Source organism: Corvus brachyrhynchos, unplaced genomic scaffold (genome assembly GCF_000691975.1).
Source record: "Corvus brachyrhynchos isolate BGI_N302 unplaced genomic scaffold, ASM69197v1 scaffold325, whole genome shotgun sequence".
In the NCBI taxonomy this organism is placed as follows: domain Eukaryota; kingdom Metazoa; phylum Chordata; class Aves; order Passeriformes; family Corvidae; genus Corvus; species Corvus brachyrhynchos.
In genome coordinates, this window is record NW_008238356.1 from 666,538 (window position 1) to 676,887 (window position 10,350).

The following is a 10,350-nucleotide window of genomic DNA, read 5'->3' on the forward strand; positions in this document are numbered from 1 at the left end:
TTCCGGCGGTGGAGTAAAACGTGTCTAGGCAGAGTGTGAAGAAGACTCAGATTTCTTATTCACTTTGTCCCTTCAAATATCTCTCCGACGATAAACACAGTCCACGTGGTTTGGAGAGCTGTGAAACACGAAGGTGGAGCTTAGGGGCAAGCCCCTTGTTATTTTAGCAAAGTACTTCGATAGAAAACAGAAAATTAAATTTCAAGGAAATACAAAGAGCGTGTGCCTCATTAAAAAACTCGAGTGCTGCAGCCTGCAGCAGCTCGAACAGTGCTTGCAGAATTCCCAAAAAATCCCTGCACATCAGCATTATCTGACATGCAGCTTGATTTGGCAGCTGGAGGCACACCTAATGGACTCTCCCGGCCATTCCTCATCCCACTCATGAGCTTGTACTGAAGGGTCCCACATCTGCACTGATCAAGAACCTGGAAGCTAACAAGAAAATGAGATTAGCTTTCAAGGCTGTTACTGGAACACACGGCCAGGAGAAGGGGAAATTGCCTCCACACATCACCACATGGATCGGACAGCTTATTTTAGGAATGGATTGCAAGATCTCCAATTTTCATCATCATGTTGTCAAGAAAATGTTTAATGTGTATATATATATGTGCTGGGTAAAGAATTAGTGTGTAACTGCATGCTAGCTTGGCAGTCCTCCCTTTTTTCCCTTTTCCTGACAGATGTGGGGGGAAAAGATGGTTTTCTAGTATGTCTGTTATTTATAGGGCTGAATTTCTTATTCACTTTTGATTGTTCACGGAGCACCATGCCAAAAAGGCCTTTCATATGTAAACCTAGCAGAGGCTGGTAAGAGAAGTTTCCAGTGGGAGACAGAAATCTGTGGGAGTGGGCAAGATTTCCTATTAGTTTTCCCCATGAAGAGTAATGTTTTATAATTATTAATGATTTATGATTACAGACAGTGACTGTATCTTGTTCGTCTTCCATGTAAATTAGAAAAATAAATCAGAACATAGATTTAAGTATTTGTTCTCTTGCTAAACCACCTGCAAAACATCACAGTATTGCAATCACAGTCCAAGTAGTAGAGCTGAACACTAGTATTCTTAAGAGAATGAATTGTGTAAGCTTTAGGGGCAGCTGTTTGCTCTCACTGTTTTCCATTCACCTTGCCCTAATTACTTACAAAACTACAGATGCAAAGATGTCTAATGCAAAGTCACCAACTAGAGTTGATATATATTGGTGCAGTAATAAAATACCCTCTAACAAGTACTTCCTGTGGAGAGAAAAAGAAGGCATTAAAGTCATTACTCCATGTAGTTATTTCAGATAGAGGACTGAAATTAAGAAGTCTGTTATTCTCTAACTTTGGCACAAGTAAAAAGTGGAGTTCTCCGTAGGCTGACATGACTACAGAGGTTGTGATCCTTGGCTGACCATGCTGGCAGAGACTCATAATTTTTTTTGTGCAGCTTTGTGACATTTCAAGGACTGTGTTCACTGACAGTTCTGTTCATGGATAGTTTTTGTTACCTGTTCCTGAAAAAATGGATTAAATGGGTTTGCGCCTGGTTTTTACTCTTGAACCTTGAGTCTGGAATATGAAGATCAGGGTCCACAAAGTTCCCTTTCTGCCATGTGACAGGCCAGTGACAGATGTGACTGTATGGCAGCAATAAAACAAAAGGAAAAAGTTATGTTGTTCACAACTTTGGAATTACTGACAGACAAATTAAAGCAATAGAAAAAAATGGAACTTAAAGGCAAAATGAAGACAAAAGTTAACAAAAAGCATTACAAATATGGGAAATTTAAAATACATAAATGATTTTGATGTGAATTTTGATTGGTTTGAATGAAATCAGTTTGTACATGAATATTTGATTGATGTGGTAAGACTAACAATCCAGTGAGAACAAGTACATGCAAACAACATTGAGAAAGTTTCAAGAATAGTTTTCTATGTGCATGGCTAAACTTACATAGTTATGGTGCAGGAGAATACAGCTTAAATGTATTTCCAATAAGAAGGACATCTATCTCACAGATATGCTTTCTCTAAGTTGATACTAGTATCTCATGTGTAATTTGACAGCTGCCTCCAAGCTTTTAGGCTTTTTCTTGGAAAACACAAAGTATACAAAATGTTTCTAAATACCTTAGGTTTTTTATGCTATGTCAAAAGTTTAAGTGGTAGAGAATTTTTTAAACCTCACGGTTACTGCTAATTCTTGTAACTTTACCATTTTTAAGGAAGTAAGTTTCCTTTTTCTGAAAAGTCAGATGGTAGTCTAGCATTTTGTAATAAGAGCTTCCCTGCTAACCTTTGTTAAAGATGACTTGTCTGAATTTTTGTCATGTAAGTGTAACCCAAATACCTGTTTCTTCTAATAGTTCAGACCTAACATTAGAAAGATGTGAGGTCCTAATATCTATCCTCAGAGAGAGGATCCTAACCTCAGTTTTGAATCCTGCTAGGGCTTGAAGGTTTCTTCATAAAGAGAGTGTGATCTTACTACATACTACATTAACCTTCTCTAAGGAAAGAGTTGCTCCAATCCAGAAATTTTTATTATCTTCTCCATAAACATCCCTAGCAACATTTACCTTTGTTGTAAAGTTTATGAGACTTAATGTTCTTGCCCTAGATTCCTGATTCTGCTTGCTTTGTACCTGAGTAGGGGAAAAAAGTAATCTTCAATTTGCAGATGAACTCTTGAAAGCTGAGCCTCCCCATAAATCGGGTTGAGGGTGGAGTATGCGAATACCGTGTTCTGAAATAAAAGGTCCAAAGAAGATGATCACATCTGCCAAAACCATTTTAACACAAAACATTTTCTGACAGAAGGAAGACATCTCAACACATTTTTGAAAAGAAAGAAAAGCATATCTAAAGCCCATTGTAGCATGCTTGCCTTAATATGGGTCAGTATTAATTTGTAGGGACAAGAGTGGTTCATGCCTAAAGTTCATTAGGAAAGGTCATGTTTTCTTCCTCAGGCTATGTGTAAAACATATTGAAAATACTCTTTCACTTTACCTGTTGTGTATTTACACATAATTGTGATACTGTTTGAGAGGCAAATTTTTCAGGTAAGTTTAAAATAAGTTTAATATGGATGAACTATGTCAGTACTGTATGATCAAGGACATGCCAGGACAAATTTCTTCCAAGAAACTGGCTGGCATTTAGTACTAATTACAGAATCGAAAATAATGTGGAGTGGATTGCAGCCTTGAGTTGCCAAAATTACTGTAAAATATACACTGGGTAAAATAGGGGCCTCTTGTTCTCCCACTGTGGTGGGTTTGACCTTGGCCTGCTGCCAGATGCCTACCCAGCTCTCTTACTTTGCTTCCTTCACAAAACAGGATGAAAAAATAAGATGGAAAAGCTTATGGATTGGAATCAAGCCAGGGAGATTACTCACCTATTACCATCATACTCAAAACAGACTCAACTTGGGAAAGATTAATTTACTGTCAATTAAAAATAGAGTGCAATGGTGAGAAAAAAATCTGACAAAACTAAAAACACCTTCGCCTTAGTCCCTCTGGCTTCTTCTCAGGCTCGACTTCACCCCTTCATTTCTGACTCTTCCTGCTTCTTCCCTCCTGAGTGCTTCAGGGTCATGAAGAATGGTGATTGTAATCAGTTCATAACTGCTCCTCTCTGCCAGTCCTTCATCCTGATGCTGTTTTCTTCCACGTCTCTCTATGTCCCTTCCATGTCCTTCACAAACTGCTCTAGTGTGGGTCCTTTCCATAGGGTGCTGTCCTTCAGGAACAGACTGTTCCAGCATGGGTTCCTGCCCCAGGTAGCTGCTCCTGCCAGGACCCTCCTTCTGCATGGGCTTTCCACTGCCTGCAGCTTTCTTCAAAACACACACCCGGCTGCTCCTTATGTGATCTTCCATGGCCTGCATGTGGATATCTGTTCAGTTGTGATCATCCATGAGGTGCAGGGGGACAACCTGCTCCACCATGTTCTTCTCCAGGGCCTGCACAGGAATCTCTGCTCCACCATCTGAAGCACCTCCTCCCCCTCCTTCACCGCTGTCATTGGTGTCTGTAGGGCTATTTTTTCCATAGTTTTCTCACTCTTCCCTCTCACAGCTCCTGTAGAGTGGTTGTTACACTTCTTGAAATATGTTATCACAGAGGTGCCACCAGTGTCACTGACAGGTTCAGCTTTGGCCAGCGGTGGTTCCATCTTGGAACTGTCTGGAACAAGCTGTGTCCCATACGAGGCATCCCCTGAACTCCTCTTGCAGAGGCCTCCCCTGCAGCCCCCACCTCACCCCACTGACTTTGCCAAGTAAACCAAATTGAACCATTTGGACTATTTTTTGTTACTCTGATCCAGTTAAGAAGTATGACTTGCTGATTGCACTGAAAAGGTGAAAAGCGGGCTTGGTGTTACCATGTCTGCTGGGGGAGTGAACGACTCCTCCTGCTGACTGCTTTGGCAAGAGTGGTGAAAGCTCAGCCTGCTGTAGCCTGGAAAAGACAGTATTTTAACCACAAGGAGAATCAGTCAAAGTCCTCCTAAGACGCTTGCAAATGAGAAAAACTTCAACCCTCTGAACTATTTCAAGTTTTATTTATGAAAAGTATCATTTGTGTTAGAAAGTCCCCTCTCCCGAAGTAATATCAAATCAATACCAATATAATGTATTGACCATAAATAAATACATACATGGAGATCTATGTGTATGTATACACCAGGAATTCTGAACTAATGTTTGAATTGGTTTCATTTGTCCTCTACACTTTTGAAACATTTCACAAACTTCAGAGCTTGGTCTCACAATTGCTTAGAGGTGATCCAGCTGCAGACTTCAGAAAGGACTGCAGACTGTGTATCCACAATGCTCTGCTCAAGCCCTTCCTTTGATTGTCTATTGACGGTTTCAAAAGTCAGCTTTCCCAGTCAAGTTTGTTTCATTTCTCCTTCTTTGCTTTATTGAAGATGTTATGTTGTTACAGCTGCATGGTGAGTTGGTCTTGAGTGGATGCCAGGTGCCCACCAAAGCTGCTCCATCACTCCCCTTCCTTAGCTGGATGAGGAGAGGAAAAAATACAACAAAAAGCTTGTGGGTCGAAGAAGGGCAGGGAGACATCACTTAGTGATTACTGTCACGAGCAAAACAGATGCCACTTGAGGAAGTAAGTTTATTACCAATCAAATCAGGTACCGATCAAATCAGAGTAATCTCATGTTAATGAGAAATAAAATCAAATCTTAAAAAACATCTTTCCCCTTACCCCTCCCTTCTTCCTGTGATCAGCTTCACTCCTGATCTTCTCTATCTTCTCTCTGCAAGTGAGATGGGGACAGGGAGTGAAGGCTTTGGTCAGTTCATCATCTGTTGTTTCTGCAATTCCTTTCTCTTCAGGGGGAGCATTCCTCACAGTCTTTCTCTGCTCCCATGTGGGGTCCCTGCCATGGAAGATAGTCCTCCATAAACTTCTCCATTGTGAGTTCTTCCCGCATTCTTCAGTTCTTCACAAACTGTGGACCGCAGTCCTTCAGGAACAGACTGCTCCATCGTGGGTCACCCGGGGGGTCCCAAGTCCTGCCAGCAAACTCCACTGTGGGCTTGTTTCCATGGGGTCACAGCCTCCTTTGGGCATCCACGTGTTCTGCTGTGGGATTCTCCATGGGAATACCCACGTAGGTTGGTATTTGCTCCACCATGGACACCCAGGGGCTGCCTGGGCACAGCTGCTTCACTGTTAGTATAACATCTATAGCTAATACGATTTCATGCTATATTGTCTGGTATTGCTACTTGTAGACAGGAGAAAAAAAGAATTCTGGATCCACACTTTTTTCCAGCATATCCAAATATAAATGTCAGCTTAGAACCATGAACCTAAAGTTCCTTTAAATGTTACTTGTATGTACAGCATAAGCCTCTTCTCTTTACTTTGTTCTATCTTTAGCATTAAGCTTTCAACATCTACTCATAATTTCCCTGTATTGCTTTCCTTAGGACATTTTGTGTAAATTCTGTAAGAAAGGCAGTATTTTTGTTATGGATTTTTTTTTCAGTTAGACTTTCACTGTATGTTATCTATTGTTGTGGGTTCCTTTTTTATAACAGGGTTGCTCTACTGGCATCAGCTGAATTTTTTTCAAGAATATTTCAATTTTAAGGACTTTTTTTACCAAAACCTGTGCAGGAAACAGAATGTCCTTCTCTGTCCCTTAGGGCAATCATTCTCCATATAACATGTTCATAAAAGTACTGTATGTGAGTCCTGAGAAACTGCATGAAAGAATGAAATCTGAACACAAGAATTTTCCAGTACTCCCATGGGAATTCTTTTTTATCATGTCAGCTGTGAATAAAATTCATAGACTGATATTTTCCGTCACTGGACTCAGTGCTCCATTCCGTAAGGAAATAATAAGGTGTGTATTTCCAAGTGTTGAGAATTGTTAGGATTAATAGCCTTGAAACTAAAGCACTTGAGGCCTTAGGCTGCAAGAGCTCTCTGAGAGTAAACTTTTTGATAAAGCTAATGGTGCAACCACAAAACTAGCTGAAATGGCAGATGTAATCAGAATGAAGCTAAGAACCAAGGAAACATTTCTAAGTGAATGTGGTAACTTTTCAGACAAATGTCAGCCCAGCAACCAACATATAGTTGGGGTGTGTGGTCTGGAATAGGGGTCCCTCCTTGGACCAGACCGCTCAAGCTCCTCTGCATGTCAGATAAAGAAACAAGTTATTAACTCAGCAGATCAGTGACCTGTCTCCTTCAGGCAGGAACCTAGGGCTGAACCCTGTTGAGGTGGCATCTGCAAAATTCCTAACATGGACTAGGTGGCAGCTGCAACACAAGACTGTCTTTCACTTGTATATTTAGTAACTTGAATCTGTAATAAGGATTGTCCCCTGGTATGTGATTCAATTATTGCCTTTTTGGGACTTTACTGTAAGATCATCCCACAGTCATATAAACTGCACATTACCATAAATTGCAATGGGTTTATTCATACAACTAGATACAGCTGCTTGTTGAATAGTTCCTGGAGTCAGTACCGGTGTACTGCAGCATAAAAGTGTACTTTCATTTTTATTAGGAATTTCATCTTTGTCCACAGGCTTTTGCAGATGGTGTAAGTTCTTGGAAATGGAGCAATTTTATCAAAAGGGTGGATATTGCTGGGATGTGTATTTTATTGTACCTTTACGCAGTCTTTCACAAATGTGTCCGGTTGATTTTCCAGACTTTAGCTTCTAAATCTACGTTGTTTCTTTATGTTCCCAAGAGTTAGTGGTTTGGTTATTGTTCTGCCCTAGAGGGTACATGTGGGGTCCTAATTACAGACAATTTATGTTCTGCAATTCACCACTCCTTTTCTTTTTTTGTTTTCTTAAGTTTAAATCGATGTCTTATGTAAATATTCAAATTTGCATGTCTCCTGTCTGTCACAGACAGATGCTGAACAAGAGCTTCCCTAAGATTTTGACTGCCTGTAAAATTGAGGTCTCTTGTAAGAACTTCCTAAGTTTCTTCTCCATACCTGATATCTTTTAACAGTTTCATAGTTTCTAAGTCAAGAATACTTAGTACCTTTCCTTAGTACAGTCTGATAAATATGTAGTTTCATTTATGAATCAATTAGTAATCTCAACATCCAGGACAAAACAAGTTTCTTCTTGTGGTAGTTTAACCCCAGATGGGAACCAAACCCCATCTAGCTGCTCACTTACTCCCTTACAGCAGGATAGGGGAGAGGATCAAGAAGGGTAAAAGTGAGAAAACTCATGGGCTGAGATAAGGATGGTTTAATAGGTAATGCAAAAACTGTTCTGATGCCTTAAATTTTAACTTTCATATTTGTCAAATCCTGTACTGCCTAGTGTGTAACTCTGAAGTTTCTTGTAGCCTGTTAGCTGCTGTTCTCTCATGCTAGGTAGATATAACAAACCCTCTCCAGGCCTGTTCTCCAAGGACACTCAGACTGTCCTAGGCCCAAAATGTGTAAACCAGCATCTTAAGAGGGGGGTGAGCTTGGGGAAGCTACATCATTAACTGAAGCTTTAACTGGAGAATTAGCCCTGATATGCAAATGAACCAAACTTATAAAATTGTGAAGAACTCGTGACCTGTCGTCCACATTGGGGTCCATTTTGGCGGTAGCCTCTGGACTCCCCAGGGTCTACCTTTGAAGGCCCTTCAAGTAAATACCTACCTTTATTCCCTTATTCCTGTCTAGTCTCTATTTTTAGGTGGCCTCTTCAGTCAGTTCACACAAACAAAGCAAATCCAAGAATTTGTTCCCCTCTTCCCATGGGCAGGCAGCTGTCCAGCTATTCCCAGGAAAGCAGGGCCCCATCACACATAACAGTGACTTGGGAAAACAAATGTCATCACTCCAAGCATTACCCTTTTTATTCTTTTTCTCGTAGCTTTATATGCTTAGCATGATGCCATATGATCGGGGTATCCCTTGGGTCAGTTGGAATCAACTGTCTCAGATGTGTCCCCATTCAACTCTTTGTGTGTGCCCAGCCAAATTGCTGTTGGAGTGAGGGGAGCAGAAAAGGCCTTGACACTGTGTAAGTGCTGCTCAGGAAAACACCCCTGAGTTGCCAACACTGTTTCCACCACAAATCCAAAACACAGTGCCATACAAGCCAGTATGGAGAAAAAGAACTCTTCTCATATGTTGGGGTTTTTTTCTGGCAGCTTCAGTAAACCTTCCTGATGGACAAAATTGCTGCTGGATGTCTTTGGGTTTTTTTCCATTGGTTCTTCTATTTCTAAGCCTTGTCTTGTCATGTAGTGCTCTGATAAACATAAGTGGTGGTGTTTTGTGGTAGAGGTAAATATTTTTAAAAAGGAAACTACCAAAAGAGCAAGAAGTATTTATCTCTTGATGATGAGTTACAGGTAAGAAGCTTGTCAGAAAGAAAGGGTTTCATTTCTTGTTATCAACACTCATACTAAGTCCTCAGTAGCAGCTTGGTTATCTTAAAAGCTTTTCAGTCCTCAAAAAAAATGAAACTTTTGAAAAATAGCACACCTTTTTCCTTATAGGAAGTCCAGGGGGATCTTATGCTGCTGGTAACCTCTTGAAACTCTGAAACAACTGTCTATAAAACAGGTAAGGTTTTTTTGGTGGTGGTTTTTTTTTTTTTTGCTGGCACATATATAAAAATCATCTCTGTAGCTCTGCTAGGAGGTCAGATTGTTCCCACCCTAAAGAAAACCATTTTTTCTTCAAGATCTACATATGAAGATTTGAACTGCATCCTTGAAAAGACTGTTGTCCTGCACAAGGGTTCTTCTGGATCAAACATCTTCACTTAATCCATCCATTTGACATTCTGTTTATTCTTAATGCTGTTTGATCTGTCAATTGGCTGCTGTCTGCATCTTAGGATGGTGTTAGAACAGCCTGGAAATCATTGGACTTAGTTTTGATTTACCAGTAAACCATCCTGTACTCTGAGACAGCACTTTCTTCCCCCATTGTAAAGGAAGGAAAATGAAGATCATAAGCAAGTGTGATGCTAAAAATATCTGTTCAACCAGACACCAGCAAACTGTTGTGATATAAATGTGGAGAGTGAACTGTCAGGAACAGGGCAGTGTGGTGGACTGGAAGGCTAGAAAAACAGAAGAAATTATTCAAGCAAATCAGTATTCTTTCAATAACCTGGTATGAAAAAACTATAATGTAAGAAGACCTACGGCCTCTTATTTTCTAGTGCTAAGTCCAAAAGGGAATGCCAAATAAACAGAGATTATCTCAATTTGAAAAAGAGCACTTAAGTTAATACAAAGAAGCTTTTCTAATAATGCCACTTGAAAATGTACCTGTGCAAAAATGTGTTTCTAATGCAAACCAAGACAAAAGAGGACTTGATGTATGGATTTTCTTGTGTCCGTAGTTTCTGAATTAAATAGAGAGGGCAGTTATTTCTTCAATGAAGTGCTTTTAGGTCTACTGATTAAATGCACTTGTTGCAATCCAGTTTAGACCCAGGAAAGCAAAGCAAGCTAAGTCTCTGAGCATAAACCAGAAAGAACCTGGAAGGTTCAAAATATCCCCCGATATGAGATTAAAACCAAACGAGGTTAGATGTTGTTGCCAAAAAATGGATGTATTTAATTTGATAGTAAAAGAGGCAAAGAGAAGGGAAAAGAAAACAAAGAGAGAAAGAAAAAGAAGTGTGCGTGGGGGGTGGGGGGACAGGGAGAGGTGACAGGGGTTAGATGGAAGCAGATCACCCATCCGAGGGTCTCAGTGACGTCTCGTTGCTCCCCTCCATCCGCTCTGCTGGTGCTGAGGGTCCCCCGTCGCCGCCGTGGCCACACCGCTACACGCTGCCCACTGAGGACCCCCCCGCTGGG